The sequence below is a fragment of the Bemisia tabaci genome, chromosome 7, assembly GCF_918797505.1.
Source record: "Bemisia tabaci chromosome 7, PGI_BMITA_v3".
Lineage (NCBI taxonomy): Eukaryota > Metazoa > Arthropoda > Insecta > Hemiptera > Aleyrodidae > Bemisia > Bemisia tabaci.
Genome location: NC_092799.1, coordinates 49,429,508 through 49,446,586, shown reverse-complemented (window position 1 = coordinate 49,446,586; position 17,079 = coordinate 49,429,508). Strand labels below are relative to the sequence as shown.

At 41.7% G+C, this 17,079-nt stretch overlaps 1 protein-coding gene across 1 annotated transcript in view; it reads left to right on the top strand.

The window, feature by feature from the left end:
- Positions 1-11,765: 11,765 nt before the first annotated feature.
- The window catches only part of LOC109030125 (uncharacterized), a 144,360-nt gene continuing 139,046 nt past the window's right edge, over positions 11,766-17,079 (top strand). The window contains exon 1 of the mRNA XM_072302991.1: positions 11,766-11,948. The gene's annotated coding sequence lies outside the window, so the exon portion shown is untranslated. The remainder of the gene's footprint in view (positions 11,949-17,079) is intronic.

Here is a 17,079-nt window from a genome sequence, read left to right as displayed (position 1 = left end):
CAAACTTTCCATGTTCTTGAAATATAATTTTAAAAGTCTTATTATCGCTTCCAGGACTTTATGTCCACCGCTATTTATGTCCACTAAACGTTAAGTCTAGTCTTTATTATGTCCACATGATTTAATGTCCAATCATGAATATGTCCAAAATTGTCCAAACTGTGGACATGTTATGCCCACATTTTTTTCTTCTCATTTAAATGACAGGAACCACCTCAAAAATAAATGCATACTACTACTAGCTAGTTAGTCAGTATATTTTAAGACGTTCAATGTCACAGGCTATTAACGTCTTTACAGAGAATTTTAAAATGGGAGTATATACGAAAATTTAGATTTTTAAATTAAAAGAGGTGAAGAGTTCCTTCATTCTTAAAAACATTTCATTCATGAATCAAGTCATGAAAGAGAACAGACTCTAATTGTAAGAGCAGATAAAAACAGATGCTCATGTGTACACTGTACGGATATGATAAGATGAGAACCAAAGCGGGAGCCTAGGAAACGCTCCAATGCCAAAGTAAACATTTTTCAGTAACAGATGCAGTCAAAATTGAAAGTCCTCTTTAACCAGTTATTTCGTGCGCCTTCAATCTTGTAGGATACTGTGCAACGCCTCTGACGCGAAATAGTTGCTTAAGGCGTTGCGGCGTGGCAGGCGACCAGCGTGACACGCGCATACGCGCCTACAAACCTAACTGGATACTTCACGCGTTGCGCAATGCGTGAGGTATCCCGTTAGGTTTGTAGGCGCCAGTGCGCGTTCTGCGCTGCTATTATAACAATTGTGGACGAAAAGTCTGTGAACGTAAAAAAAGTGGACATTAAGTCCGTGTACCCTTATTATTAGCGCAAACATTGTGAAGACGCGCGAGTACTAGACTTTGTTTTTAGCATAAATTTCCACAGTTTTGTGGAGGGTCCCTTATTTTCAAACACTTCCGGCCATCTTGGTCTTAGTCTTGGTCCGACAGTTGAATGAGAAGGATGACAACGACACTTTTCCAGTGTTTTTCTTATCGGACGATAAGCTGCCGTTTTGAGATCTAAGAACTGCCCTGTTGAGATCTAAGAACTCTATGTTTCGAATGATCCATACCCTCCCTATCCTGATACTCTGGTCAGTATCGTTCATCCGCGAAATTTCTTATTACAAGCACACCTTTTAATTGGGCAACAGCATGGGTCGCGGGGAACAGGTGTAACGCGGTATCGTGAGGATCAAAGCGGTCCGGCTACCCGAGCTCAAACCGGGTCCTGTCCGGTGTCCGAGGTGCGTGTGGGTCAGTGAGCCCCTGAAATGCGAAACCGGTTTTCGGAAGGTGGACACTCGCTTTTCGCCGTGAATCACGGAAGAAGGGATTGGCTAAATTGGCAAGTTTTTTCATTCTTCTTTATCCCAAGATTTATTAAAATCTAAAACCACAAGGATTACTTTTTTCCATTCTATTGCCTCTATTCCTATTCTTGGAAATTTGGACTTCTTTCTTGAATATGTCGAAAATTTGTATAAATTTACCGTAAAATTAAAATTAAACGTAAAATTAAATACCCGAAGGTGTAAATGGCCTAAGCGACTCCATGAAACAAACGCAGTGCAATACTCATTACCTTTTTTAAAGTCCTATGGGAAAGTTCGTTTAAAATACTTAAAGCTGCGAAAAAGATATTTTAAGAAAATGATAATAAATGTGTTGTTTCTCATATGCGCGAAAATGGTATTTCCTTATTGCAAAATGCAGTTTAAATCAACCAATGTCGTCAACTCGGTCACGCAGTTTAATTCCTGGGCCACTGAAATCCGTCAACAACAAAGAAACGCACACAAGAATCCATCAAATCCGTGCAAAAAGTATCTACCCTGCAATTTCCTCCCCCTTCCGCGTGTCCGTCCCGATTTTAGGACTATGATAATAATATGCAACCTCATAAATCGAGACCCCCGCTTGAAAGCTCCTCGTCGCCTCGCAAAGCTCTGTCAACAGATGAATCAGTCAATTCCAAAAGCCAGCAAGTCTAGTTTTTGATGAGCCCTCGTCTCCATTGAGAAGCTTATATTCCAGGGTTCATCGGAGGAATGAACATGTTCTGTTTCAGATTTAGATCCGAAGCGCGAGAGCCCGCGAGGACCCCGAACGCAACCCCCACAACACCCGTGAATAAATAGACATCCTGAAATTTCGGATCCGCACTATTTCAGGGTCGGAACTTTCCCGCGGGAGGGGGCAGGGTAGGCGGGTTTTCCTGGTGGCAGCCCCGGCCAGTCGGGCATTCTACCACGCTGGGGCAAAACGCCGTATGAGCCCTCAGGCGTTGCCAAATTTCGTTCGCCAAAATATGAATTGTCGAGGAAACTTGCGGGTATATTTTTCTCCACATTTTTCAGGAAGTTCTATTCGCACACTAATCCATGGAATGCGAAAGTTTTTAGGAAACATATTCATAAATTCCACCAAAAATGAATGTTTCGAAAGGGAAATCCGGCAACGTCCGGATGTTCATACGGCGTTTTACCTCGGCGCCGCAGCATTCGGAATCGAGCAAGCGAAAGGGTTCCGGTGGAAAACGTGGATTGCGGCATTGTCGGAGGGGATTTACTGAATCATACGTTTGGCTTGAGAAGGCTTTATTAATTCATGGTTCGGTAATTTGAGCCCCGGCTCTCGTAGCTACATTGTTCAAAATTCGCCCCACCCCCCTGCCCCCCACCCCTCCCGCCCGGGGCCCGTTTCAGCGGGTTTATTTACACCGATTTACAATGGAGCCTGTAATAATAGGCTCGAATCACTTGACAATACGTAATAATTTTAATCGTCAGTCGCCAAGATGAAGCTCCGACTGTCTCAGACCGCAAATTTGCCGGCGCGCGGCCTAATCATTCTACCTCACCCCGCCCCCACCCCTCCTCGCGTTTTCCTGCCCTTTTCCCTCCCTCGCAGTCTATTTGAACGTATTTACATCAAAGCACATTATCTTCATCGTGATATGAGCCCTGTATAGCATGTATCCTTATGGGTCTCGGGGTCCACGGCTCAGCGAGGATGGTTCCTTTTGATTTAAACGCGTCCATTTGATTCCCCCCTCCGTACGTGGAGCACGCGCTTCGCCGCAATCCAATTTTACAGTCACCAATTTTCAACTAGCTCGCTTGTCGCTTCGGCCCGGGTGCCACGTCAATAGGAAAGCTCTCGCACAAAGCTTCACGTCGCCACCGGGGTTTATTTTATTTAATCTCATTTGTCATGGATCGAGGAAAAACTGTGCGGTTTTGATTGGAACTTTGCTGGGTGGATCGAAGGCCAGGAACTTTTCGTCGTGGTTCGTCAAATTACCTTGTGCATAGCCTTAGCGTAGTTAAATCAGCGAGCTGATTATTGAGATTGACGAACGAAAAGATAGTCAAAGAGGGAGTGGAGCGATCCTATTGGTGGATGGTTGCAATGGACAAAAAATGTAAGTAATGGACTAACGAACGGCAACCCACGAAATACCCTATACTTAGTCCATCATTTTCCCCGTAGTGTATAACAACCACCCGTTGCAACCAATGGGATAGGTCCATTTTCTCTTTGTCTTCTTCGTCTATCATTTTGTCTACCAACTTCAATAATCAGCTTGCTGGTTCGTCGAACTAATTCTGCGAAAGTTTGACCAATATCCAAACGTCTAAACCAAGCATAAGTCGTCAGGACGGAGCCAATACACATTTAAAAATGTGTATTCGTTTGAAAAATTCTGATTTCCTGAAGAGATCAGAGAGTTAATTACTGCTTTTATATTATTTTGCTATCAATCATAGAGATTATAGTAGAAAAACATATTTTATAGTCATCTATTCTTCAGATTGCGGCGAACGTGGTGATTTCACTCTGTTATTTTCTTCTTAACTCATGAACAACTTCTATCTATTTTTCTTTTTCTTTTTTTTAAACATCCGATATAATTCTGTAATGACTCACAATCAGTGTTTTTCCCCACAACCGGCAGTTCATCTCCACTCAGTGTCTGTGCACTGAATTAAAGCAGAAACACGCGTGGAAAGAGACATTGGAATTGAGCAGAGGAATAAAAGAGCTGAAAAAACTTGCTCATAATCCTCCTCCGAGTTCCATCCACTCGTGTTCAATTTTTAATTTTCTTCGTATCGCGTAACGTAACTTTTGGTATATTTTTTTCCTTCCTCTACTCTTGTTTCCTTCGACGCTCGTATTCCATATTCGGCGAGGATGTGGATATTTTAGGACTCGCACTGCCAAGCTAAAGAAAAATGTCACATAAAAATTTAAGAGTTGCCGAAGTTCCCCGGATAAAACATGTAGTTTTAAGAAAAGTCATTCATATTTTGCCCCGAAATTAGCAGATATTTTAGATAAAATTGCAAGCAAAATTCACTGTAAACATTGAAGAGAAGTATGAACAATTTTCCCTGTACATTTGTTTTTTACCGAAGGAAATATGGCAACGTCTGGAACCTCTTACGGCGTTTTTTCTTAGCAGGTCTGCATAGAATCCTGCGGAATGGAACGAGGCGAGGAACAAGAAGAAAGAACCAAGAATGGAAAAATGCGACGAACGAGATTTAAGCTTCGGTGAATGAAATTCTTGGCCATTATTTACTGTTTCCGCCAACAACGACTGGTCTTTGTTTGAAGTCTTTAGCTAGGGTGTCGGATCTTGGAGCCAATCGAATACTTCCAACTCTCCCCGCTTCGAACCCGAGTATTTTTGCGAAGCTTGGCGGAATCGTCCGCGAAATTGATGGAAAGTGTAAAAAGCGAACCGAGAGAGATGCATTCTTTGATTTTGTTTAAATCACCGACCGTACATTGTTCAACTTATCGCCCTCGAATTTATTATCGTTTTTCAGCGACCCGTCATTACTCTACTTTTTCGGCGAAGCTGAAAGGGAACTGGGAGATTTTTTTTCCGCTGCGATGGAAATTCCAGACTCGGTCGAAATTTCATCGTCGGTGAATAAATGTTGCAAAATCATTTGAAAGGAAGGAAATTCGGGGTAAATAAACTCGAAATTAATTTCCATGCGTGAACTCTCAGCAGAAATGAACCAAGCCACATCAGCTGCTGTCAGATTTAATTGGGCGATTTAATATTTTACACGAATCGTTGTGCGGATTTTTGTGCACATTTCAGTGACTTACTGCTTAGTATGAAGCAAATTCCTTAAAATCTTCAAAGGAATTCTCACGGTCGTTCACTTATAAAAAATTAAAGTGGCCAGTAAAATTTGGCAATAGCTGATGTGGCTTGGTTCCTTTCTGCTAAACGCGGACCAATTAAAAACATTTAGAGGGGCATTCATCCAGAGTCAGCTTACGCTGCCGTATTTCCTTCCAGTTTCCTATTCCCACACTGGAAAAAAAATTGGATCTAGAGTCCAGACTCTTAAAAACATCGACAAGAAAAAATACTCTTGATTTAATCGGATTTTTGCTTACCTAACTAAGAACCAAGCCTCTTAATTTGAGCGGATTTCCTTTTGATTTAAGCTTAAATCTGATTGAATCATGAGTATTTTTCCTTGTCAATGTTTTCAAGAGTCTGGACTCTAGATCCAATGTGTTTTTTTTCCAGTGCACAGAAAACCAAACAATTACTTTAACGTCTTGAAACTCCTTGTGAGTTTCCCCCGGATTACGATGACATATCGATGGCGAAAAAACAAACCATGTATCTCCAATGCGGTGTTTCAAAATTTCCACTATTTTTTTTTTCGGTAGAGGACATTTTTCCGTTAACATTCCAGCATGAAAGTTATACAAATTATTCTGCTTACAGAGAAGGAAATTCAAGGATTTTTTTGAAAAATTGCCTTGACCAGAATTCCAAAGAGAAAATACAGTATGTCAGGAAATCTACATCGCAGCAAACGGAGACACATGGCTTCGCACTCATTCTTAAATTTGTTTTTAATATCTTTTATTTACGTTGCGTGAAAAAAAAACCTTGGAAAATGATAAAAGTGAAAAGAAAAGAAAATATTTCTGTTATAGGTGCATGTTTTATCAGTTCATTAAACTAAAACTGTATCAGAATGATGATACTGGCAGTAGGTTGAATATAAACTCTCGATTAGCATTCGCCGCGCACAAAAACATTGTTAGCATATTTATTAAAACAAACAAAGAGCGTTAATGTCTCCTGAATCAAACGAGTAGCTCTTCACCTGCTTTTCGAGGCTTGGACAGCGGGCCAGTAATAAAAATGTTACGACGAGTGCGGCGCCTTCGAATTGTTGCTGCGGCAACAGGTGCAACACCTCTTCGGATCACGGCACGATACGTAGACCGCAGCATTTAATCAAAATTAGCTTAATTACATATCACGTTTCCAAATTTGAATCAGTGATTTCGAAAACACGCCAACTCGGGGTTTTTTCGATTTTCAATTTTTTACGGTTTAGTAACACTTATGGATAGAAGCATCTGCACGCAAAAGGAAATTTCGGAATTGCAATCGGAAATGCTCGAAACAGCGAAGGGAGAAGGGAAAATCGAAGTATTTCATTGAAAATATCAATTTTTGGCCATTTCAAGGGAAACGGGTGACCATCCGATTTTGCGGTTTTCTTTTTTCGGTTCAGTATACCTTGTACCAACAAGTTATATAGATATTCAAGCGTTTTTCAGGTCAAAAAATATAAATTTTTCAGGGCAGACTATGAAAAATCAGTATCTGAAAGTCGGTGAGAACGAAAACATACCAACTCAGAAATTTTAAAACGCTCAATTCTCTGTCATCAAACATGGTGTTTCGATTCCAACTTGGTGTTTTACAAAGTCCTTATAATTCAGAGACTTCGTTGGCATAAAAGTTTCTAGAAGTTCGCCATAATTTTTTACTAAAAAAATCGGATTTTAACTTTTCAGATTTGGCAATCTCTCGTAATTAAGGAAATAAAATATCCTGAAATAAGGTCTGAGTAAAGTTAACTGGCTATTTTTGCCGATAATGCATTTCTTCTGAGGGTGTCATTCCATTTTGACCCTCGATAATATTAATTCCTCTCGATCAGAATTGTTTAAGTTGGTTCAAAAAATCCTTTTAATAATTCCACAACTGATAAACCAATCAATAAGCGGCGAAGACACGACAATAATCCTCCTGCGTAGGTACTAATGAGCAATCACTAGACGCAACATCCGGTCATGTTATTGTTATTGAAACAATCGTTATTCAACAGCTTGTATATGTTCACCTTTTCCCTAGACGGTGAAATGTTTTAAAAATTACTGTACGTTTCATGTCAACTCGGAATGATGTGTGAGGCAAGGATTATAGTTATTTGTTAGCTTAACAGAGTGATATGAAATTTTGATCACGGTCGATGAGGTTCAACATGAATTCAGACACCATCAATGAAATTTAGCGAATTGGAGGAAAACATGAAGTTGAATGGAAATGTTTGCTCAAGTGTGAAAATTCTGATCTAGAAATTGAAAACACCAGAAATAACTAAATGGGAGCCAAATAAGTCTGTCAAAACTTTCATTGTGTTTGCAAAATTAAAAAAACAATGATAGATAAAGTAAATGCATGTTGAAGCAAAACAGGTTCACCCTTTTCGAAAAAGTTTAGGTAGTTAATTGTATTAACGTTGTGGTAACTGTACCGCCTCTTGCGGGCTGATTGTTGATTTTGATACACAAAGCAATAGACAAAGAAGAGATAGGGAGTTATCCTATTTGTTGAAATAGGTGGTTCATGTAGACTCAGGATAGAACGGTGGTCTAACTATAGGGTATCTCATGGGTTGCCGTTAGTTATGGTCCAATCTCTACCGGCCACCTTCTCCTACCAACAGAATCCCTTCATATCCCTTTTGTCTTTTTTGTCTATAGCTTAGTCTATCAATACCAACAATCAACCCGGTGTTTAGTTTTCTTTGTCCATTGAAATTTTTGTTTTCCAGGATTGGCACCTTCTCGAAATAAACGCTTCAGTGAGTCTACGTGCCAGCGTCCAAAAAAGGGCGGTCATCCACAGGGATCAAGGGGGGCTGAGCGGTATCCGGGGGCAGCAGGGGGAGTGGTGGTGGGGCGGGGGGGGGGGCGGGGGGGGGGGGGGTTGACAGTGACAGTGACGTGACGGATGGCCGCGGACAACGAGAGGATGAGCCGACCGGACCGGCACAGAACCTGCCGCCGCCGGGGGCAGATAGGATGCGCTCGTGTTTGATAAACAATGTCAAAGATGACTGAGATAGCGGGAACGGGGGGGGGGGGTCGTTGGGGGCCGGAGGGGGTGGTCCAGCGAAATAGCCGGGGACTCAGGCGCAATGGCTGCGACGGCTGCAGTATCTGTTTCTGTATAGTAGTAGAATTACGTCCATGCTGTCAAGTTGTGCGTGGTGAAAAGGATATAGTGAGTTTCATTTAGAAGCAAGCTAATTGGGTGCCGTTCAAGTTGTGTTTAAGAAACTTGGATTGGAAACAGGATCTGAGCTTCCTTTATCGAGTCTTGAGAGTTGAGAACGTGGGCTGAGATGAGCTTTTATCATAGTATTATCTAACGTTAACATATAAAATTAATGCAGTTTGTTAAGTTTTAGTTTTAAGCCACGTAGATAGATACAAGAAACACTTGTAGTAGTTACGATATATTTAAATAAAATTTCTTTTTAAAAAAAAAAAAAAAAAAAAGATGAGCTTTACGTAAGCCTCCAACTTTTTTTTTTAAAAAAAAAGAGGATAATTTTAAAAAACATTTTCTCAAATTTGCTTTTATTTTCATCATGTGTTTTTCTCACTGGTCATTTGTAGTGAAGCCTCAAGGGCCACACAGGCAGCACGGCAGAAAATAGGAGATACGTAACCTGGCCTCATTTTTTTTTAACTTTTTTCATATATCGGAGTGACGCCTCATTGGCAGCATTGAGCAGACCATTGCGACTTCATGCGTCGCGCCATCGCGCCTTCAATTTTGCACATGCAACACGGACATCCATCGAGTGCGAATAGTTGTATCTCTGCGCCGTCGTCAACGCGCGTGCTACTCCTTTCTTTTTCTCTATTTCCATTTTGTGTGTGTTTTTTTTATCTGTCATGTTCGTAGTGGAGCTTCAAGAGCTGCGCGAGAAACACAGTCGACTATAGGAATGACGTAATCGGACCTCGTTTTTCAACTGTTCACCCGAGCCGACGAATCCCTTGCAGCATAGAATTTTGAGTAGTTCTGGTCCCTCGCCATCGCGCCTTCAATTTTGCATATGCAACACGGACATCCATCAAGCACGAATAGTTGTTTCTCTGCGCCGTGGCTGTCATCAACACTCGCCATTTCCATTTTTCTATGCTCCATTTCCAAATTGGTTTTTTTCCGTTTGTCATATTTGTAGTGGAGCTTCAAAGGTTGCGCGAGCAATACAGCCAAATGTAGGAGAGACTTATCCGGTCTCGTTTTCTAACTTTTCTTCTTCATCGAAACGACACTCAATGGCAGCATAGAGCGAAGCACTGCAAGTTCATGCACCGTGTCATCGCGCCTTCAATTTTGCACATGCAACACGGACATCCATCGAGTACGAATAGTTGTATCTCTGCGCCGTCGTCAACGCACGTTCACTTTCGCTCTATTTCCATTTTTAAGCTGTTTTTCGAATTGTTATACTTGTTGGAGAGCACCAAGAGCCACATGAGCAACACAGCTAAGTATAGGAGAGGCGCAATCCAGCCTCGTTTCTTAATTTTTTTCCTTATCGAAGCAATATCTCCCTTGGAGCAGAGAGCGAATAATTGCGTGCTGATTTGTCAGGGAAATTCAAAAAGATGTTTAGAAAAGTATACGCAAATCCAAAACAAAAGGGCATTTACAACAAATCAGAACCTGTCCTGTAATGACTTTGGTAACAGATTCGGGGACTCGCTGGGATAAAAATGAACTCTGTTGTACGATCGTTCAAAATCATGCGTCTTTAAAGGACGATGCTGTAATTAAATGTCGGTCTATTTTTTCTTAAATTGTTGGTAGTTTTCTAGGATTTTATCGACCGTGATCGGATTTTGATCTCTAAAATTATGAATTTTAAAGCTTCAGTGAGATGAAATCAGTAGGTTTCCGGAAAATTCATCTCAACATTCCCTCCAAAGTTCTGCTTATAAACGTTTTTTGGCGCGCATCTTGTCGCGAAACCTACCAGGAAAGGAACCATCCAGCTTCAGAGGTTTATTGAAGAATCCTCGGTGTGAATTTCGTGGGAAGACGACTATCCACTCGTAGATCGCTCCTCCGCGTAACATGGGAATGATAGTATTCCTTTTTATTCTAATATATCCCTCGCAGCAGGCTGATTATTGAAATTAGATATGGCAATCGACTAAGAGGACGGAGGGGAAATGGAGCGATCCTATTTGTTGAAACGGATGACTGTATAAACTAAGAGGAAAAATGATTGACTATCTTAAGGATCTCTCCTAGGTTTCTGTTCATTTGTCTATTACTTACCTCCTTCTCAAGGGAAATACGATTAGACTAGTGTTGCACTAAACAGCATATCTTTTTAATGGAAAATTGTGATCATATGAGCTTTTTCGCTCTGTACTGAGATTTTCAGCTTGTTTTTGACGCACATTGGCTAAAAAAGTTTAACTTACTGTCTTACGACCCGTGCGTCTACCACAATCAGTTCGTGGAAACCATATTTATTTTACCAAAATGATTGCTCCATTTTTTTCACTATCTACTTCGTCTATCGATATGACAATCAATTCCAATCATCAGCCCTCAGGGTAAATCATGTAATGAGATTCCTGCGGGCTGATTGTTGATAGCTATAGACAAAGAAAACATGAGGAGTATGGAGCGATCCTATTGGTTAAAATGGGTAGTTCTTATAGACTAAGGGAGAAAATCATTGGCTACCAACGGGGTCTATCGTGAGTTGCCGTTAGTATGTCTATTACCTACCTCCTTCGTCCATCGCAACTTCCCGCTTCCACCAAGTAGGATCCCTCCATATCTTTTTTGTCATCTTTGTCTATAGCTTTGTCTACCAATTTCAACAATCAGCCCGCAGCCCAGTTTTTCGGCTTGTTATCAGAGCGACAAAATCAGCGGGCCGATTATTGAAACTGATAGACAAAGCTATAGAGAAAGAAGACAAAAGAGATATGGAGGGATCCTATTGGTGGAAGCGGGTGGTTGCAATGGACAAATAAGGTGGGTAATAGACTAAGGAACGGCAACCCACGAGGTACCCGATAGTTAGTCCATCATTTCCTCCCTTAGTCTATAGGAACCACCCATTTCAACCAATAGGATCGCTCGTAACTCTCTATGTTTTCTTTGTCTACCGCTTTGTCTATAGATTTCAATGATCGGCCTGCAGGAAACCCCGATCGATCCACGCGACAATATCACCGCATACGTTCCGCTCGTAACGCGCTTGCGGTATGGGCGACGCAGGGTGGGGGTGGGGGGCGGGGGGCTCGCTGTTACGTCACGTTAGCCCCCGCGGTGGAGGGTCCGAGGGAAAAACGGGGCTTTTCCGGGCGCTTGGGGGGTGGTTTCCCTCCGACTTGGCGGCGGCGCGGCGAGTGAATGGCGGGAGTCGCTCATTACAATTGCTAATGTGGATACCCAGCTGTATCTCATTCATACTTTTGCATGCATAAGTTTGGTGTGCTCCTTTTTAGCATGCAAAGGATGTTTTGACTCAGCTCGGCGCGGGCTGCTTCAGCTCTGCCGCCTTTCAACTCAGTATGGTTCTAACCAAGCCTAGCACAAGACGTAACTATGCTGCTCCCGCCCCCCGCTCTCCCCCCTCACCCCCTCCCCCCCTCCCCCTCCCCGCGGCGGCGGGACAACAATGGCCGCGTGGGCCCTGTGCGTGTGCGTGCGTGAACGTTTTCCATTGTTAAAATAAGTTTCGTTTGGTTGTTTTTTTTCTTCTTCTTCTTTTTTTCGTCGTCGTCTCCTCTCCGCAAGCTCAGGTAAGCTACGTGTTATCATTCATTTTTTCCGACGGTTTTTCTGGATTTCCGCGCCGCCCCGATCGGACCCGATCCGGCCCGAGGTCAGTCGTCGCGATTGTCCCGGGGTCGTCGGGACAGGTGGAGCGGTGGAGAGGCGACTCGACTGCAGCGCTCTCTGTCTCCGCGGAAGGGAAGTGGGTTGTCGCGACATCAATCACGTGTGCATGGCTTCATTCATGAAAAGGTTTGAGGGCTATACCCGATGATTCGCAATGGTGAAATTGGGCTCTGAGTGATTCTGTGGTGTGCTAATTCTTGCACTACATGTGGAGACTTCAAGAAATTTCGAAAACTTCCAAACGATGGGCCGCTAGACAAGGTCCGGATTTCGAAAAAAGGCACGTGTTGTTTCCTCAGAATGTTGCGGATTCATGCAACGCAACGGGGAGATCGGAAATCAATTCATGAACGAGATAGTAGCAAGTGTTTCAACGCACTTCTAAAGGAAGGTAGATTTTACAAATGAAGTATTTTGTGTTTTTCATTTACCAAGTGTTAAACACTTGCACATAAATGAAATCCATAATTTTCGTTGTTCGATTCATATAATGCAACGTGTTTTGAAGAGGAAGCATGATGCATAGAGCTGTAATTCTTACCGCGTCTGGGGGCCAATTTTTGCTCTAAACGTATGATCGTCAAGAAATCTGGAAAACATCCATAAATGCATGAGTTCACCAATGGAAAAACTATTGGTCTGTAGCGTATGACATGAGGCTCAACGTTGCGGAAATGCGTGCCTAACTAATTTTGTTAAGCTTGCTTACATGTTACTTATATATCCTGACCAAAATCTAAGTAATACCATGCAAAGATCTAGTTCTAGCGTGGCTCTTTCCGTGAGGCTAAGAACAATTCCTCAGAGATTGATCATAACCAGTTATTCCTTGTTAAAATATTGTTTACAAATACAATCATTGCTCTTCATTGTGCGCTTTCAATGAAAAACAAATCGACCTATCACTAAAGTGATAAGTCATATATTTAAATGTCTAACAGTTAAACTGTTATTTCCACATATTTCCACCCATGCGCGATTTAGGATCAGGGAATTGCAGCCATTCGATGGCTGGAGGTGAAGGGTAGACAACGTATGGTGCCCTCGTGCAGAGATTGAGGTTAGGATTCCATCCTCATCGTAACATTCGATTTTCGCCGTATGTGAGACGGAGTAACCATTGAATCAGAATGTCGAATTCAAGGTGCGCTTTCTTTTGGGGGGAAGGTGGTTTATGCATTTTTGTTTCTGATTTTTTTAGCAAATTTTTACATGCTTTTGTAATTGAAATTTCTAGAAATTACAGAGACACATATTCGAAATTTTCCGGAAAAATGTTAAATTTGGCAACATCCAGATGTTTATACGGAGTTTTTTCTTTTTTGTACCGTAGAATTGTCCACTGCGATTGTGCTTAGGCATTTTTAATGTTTATCTGAGATATCTTGTACGAACTAAAGCACTCTGTAACGATTTTCCTATGTAAAATAATACGTAGAATATGATTCAACCAACGAAAAATTCCCTAAAATCAACTCCTCGAGAGAATATAAGTATTTAAAGATAAAATTTGGCAAAATGTTAAAAAGACAAATGACATCATTGGTATTATCTGTGTTCCACTTGATTGGAATTAAGTTCTCATGTTGACATCTTACTTAGCGGATTGCCAAACTTACCGTTGGCTGATTCGTTCTCTACGTAATAATTTGAAGAGGGCAGGTACAACGAGGTACTTCAATTCACCCACTTACAATGAGTTCTCACGGGATTTTAATCGCTGTTCCCCAGAACTTACTTGCGTCGAAGCCGAGATCAAGCATTCCTTCAACGTCTTTCTTTTTGCGTAATGTCATCTCCTCGTTTTGGTATTAGTTTCCCCAGGCACGTAGATAAGTGCTTTTGGGATGAGGCAGGCAAAATCTTGTAAAACGAAGCTCTTGCATGTCACGGGTATTTGAAATTTAAGTTTCCTGGCCCGATGATTTGTGGGAGGATCGATTCCGATGGCGATTTGGAGTCGCAGAGCGCTCTAGTGCGCTGAGGTAGCGGCTTGATATGTATGTAAGTTTCATGGCCTCATTTTTGAGAGCTTCTTTGAGCTGAAAAGTTAATTTTAGAGAAAACCAGTTCCACCATCGCTTTTCTGGCAAAATTTTACACAAGAAGAGGCATTTACAACACAAATACCTAACACATGCAAGAGCTCCGTTGCGCATTCAAAAGAGTACTTTTATCGTAAATTCCTGTGGCACCAAAAGCTCAATTCATGCCGTAACCAATTCGTCTCTCCTCTGAAGTAAGGGCGAATCTCAAATTCCACATGATCCTTAAAACGCATGTATTTATACTGGGAACAGGGCTCGCGTGAAAATTGAGATACGCTTTTACATCAGAAGAGCGATGAATTTTTTATTGCTAAATCGTCATCTTCTGGCCAAAGTATCGCAAGCGCCATGCGACGTTTAAAAATTCCGCCGCCATTTTTTTTTTAATACAGAGAAACTGTCGGTTGAATCTGCTTGAAGATTTCTCTGAATTTCATTGGCAGCCCAAAGAAAATTCAGTGAAATTTTCGGACAGCTTCGTTAAACAATTTCTCTGTAAAAAAAAAATAAAATGGCGGCAGAAATGTTTAAACGTCGCATACTTGAACTCTCGCCGCCTGTGATACTTTGGCCGGAAGGTGACGAAATGACGTTTGTTTCACCATTCACTGGAAAGAAAAACACATTGGATCTAGAGTCCAAACTCTTAAAACATCGACAAGAAAAAATACTTTTGCTTCAATCGGATTTTGGCTTAAATCAAGAACCAAGCCTCATAATTTGAGCGGATTTCCTTTTTATTTAAGCTTAAATCTGCTTGAATCAAGAGTCCTTTTTCTTGTCAATTTTTTCAAGAGTCTGGACTCTAGATCTAATGTGTTTTTTTGTCCAGTGAGACATTTAATTACAGCATCCTCCTTTAAATACGCATGATTTTGAACGATCATACAACAAAGAGTTCATTATTATCCTAGCGAGTCCCTAAATCTGTTACCAAAGTCATCACAGGACAGGTTCTGATTTGTTGTAAATGCCCTTTTGTTTTGGATTTGCGTATATTTCTCTAAACATCTTTTTGAATTTCCTTCACAAATCAACACAGAATGCTCCGCTCTCTGCTCAAAGCGAGATGTCGCTGCGATAAGGAAAAAATTAAGAAACGAGGACGGATTGCGCGTCCTCCTATGTTCATGTAAATGTTCATGTTCATGTTCATGTACGTGTTGCTCATGTAACTCTTGGAGCGCCCCTACAATTATGAGAATTAGAAAAAAAAGCACAAAAATGGAAATAGAGCAAAATAATGGACGTGCGTTGACGACGGCGCAGAGATACAACTATTCGTACTCGATGGATGTCCGTGTTGCATGTGCAAAATTGAAGGCGCGATGACACGGTGCATGAACTTGCAGTGCTTCGTTCTATGCTGCCATTGAGTGTCGCTCCGATGAAGAAGAAAAGTTAGAAAACGAGACCGGATAAGTCTCTCCTACATTTGGCTGCATTACTCGCGTGACCTTTGAAGCTCCACTACAAATATGACAAACGGAAAAAAACCAATTTGGTAATAGAGCATAGAACAATGGAAATGGCGAGTATTGATGACAGCCACGGCGCAAAGAAACAACTATTCCTGCTTGATGGATGTCCGTGTTGCATGTGCAAAATTGAAGGCGCGATGGCGAGGGACCAGAACTACTCAAAATTCTATGCTGCAAGGGATTCGTCGGCTCGGGAGATCAGTTGAAAAACGAGGTCCCATTACGTCTTTCCCATAACCGACTGTGTTTCTTGCGCTGCTCTTGAAGCTCCATTACGAATGTGACATATGAAAAAAAAAAAACACAATATGGAAGTAGAGAAAATGATAGGAGTAGGACGCACGTTGACGACGGCGCAGAGATACAACTATTCGTCCTCGATGGATGTCCGTGTTGCATGTGCAAAATTGAAGGCGCGATGGCGCGACGCATGAACTCGCAATGCTGCCGATGAGGCGTCGCTCCGATGAAGGAAAAAAGTTTAAAAAACGAGGCCAGATTACGTATCTCCTATTTCCTGCCGCGCTGTCTATATGACCCTTGAGGCTTCACTACAAATGACTGGTGGGGAAAACACAAGATGAAAATAAAAGCAAATTTGAGCAAATATGTTGAAAATTATTCTCTTTTATAAAAAAAGAAAGTTGGAGGCTTACGTACTCAGGCTCCGCTCAAATTAAGAGGCTTTGTCCTTGATTTAAGCTTATAAAGCTGATTGAATCAAGAGTATTTTTTCTTTTCGATGTTTTCAAGAGTCCGGACTCTAGATCCAATGTGTTTCTTTCCGGTGTTCTTTCCGGTACGGGTCCGTCATTAACGTGGCGCTGAGCTTGTGTTACGGGCGAGAGCAGTTTCAGGAGCGTTTTTCAAATTTTTATTAATCGAGCAAAGAGACGCATGGCTTGAGCGAGTTGCGGAGCATGCGTAATTACAATGCGGAGTGGAGTCGTTGCGGTTAAGTTAAACGCAACCCAATCAAGGCCCGGACGCTTCGAGGTGCAAAAGGAAATGAAGGGGTTGAGCAGGGGCAAATTGGGCAGTGGTCACAGAGCGAGGTGCGTAAACACCTTGCAAACGCAGTGACCTCCTCAAAATATTGAGATATGCTTTGCCGACACAGTCGTGCTACAGAAGAGAACAGTATCGCCAAAAAATAGTATTTAATGGCTGGACTCTTTGCAATTAGGAACTACAAGTCCGGGCTCATTTGTTAAAACACTAATGAGCGTAGGGAAATTGATGGTGTAAAAACTTCACAACGCTTTACAATTTTCAGCTGTTCAGTAACCTCCCTTTGTCCTTTATTCTATCGGTTGCATACTGTAAATATTGCACTCAATATCTGCCTCTTCCTTCCTTTTTAATGATTCGACTTACTAATATTAGTCCAGCTATTGAAAGTAGCTCCAATAGATATACATACGTTAATCTTAAACTGAGCCAGAAATTGTTGCTCCGAATCTCAAAATGTAGTCCAACTCGTCGTTATCCGGATAATTTCT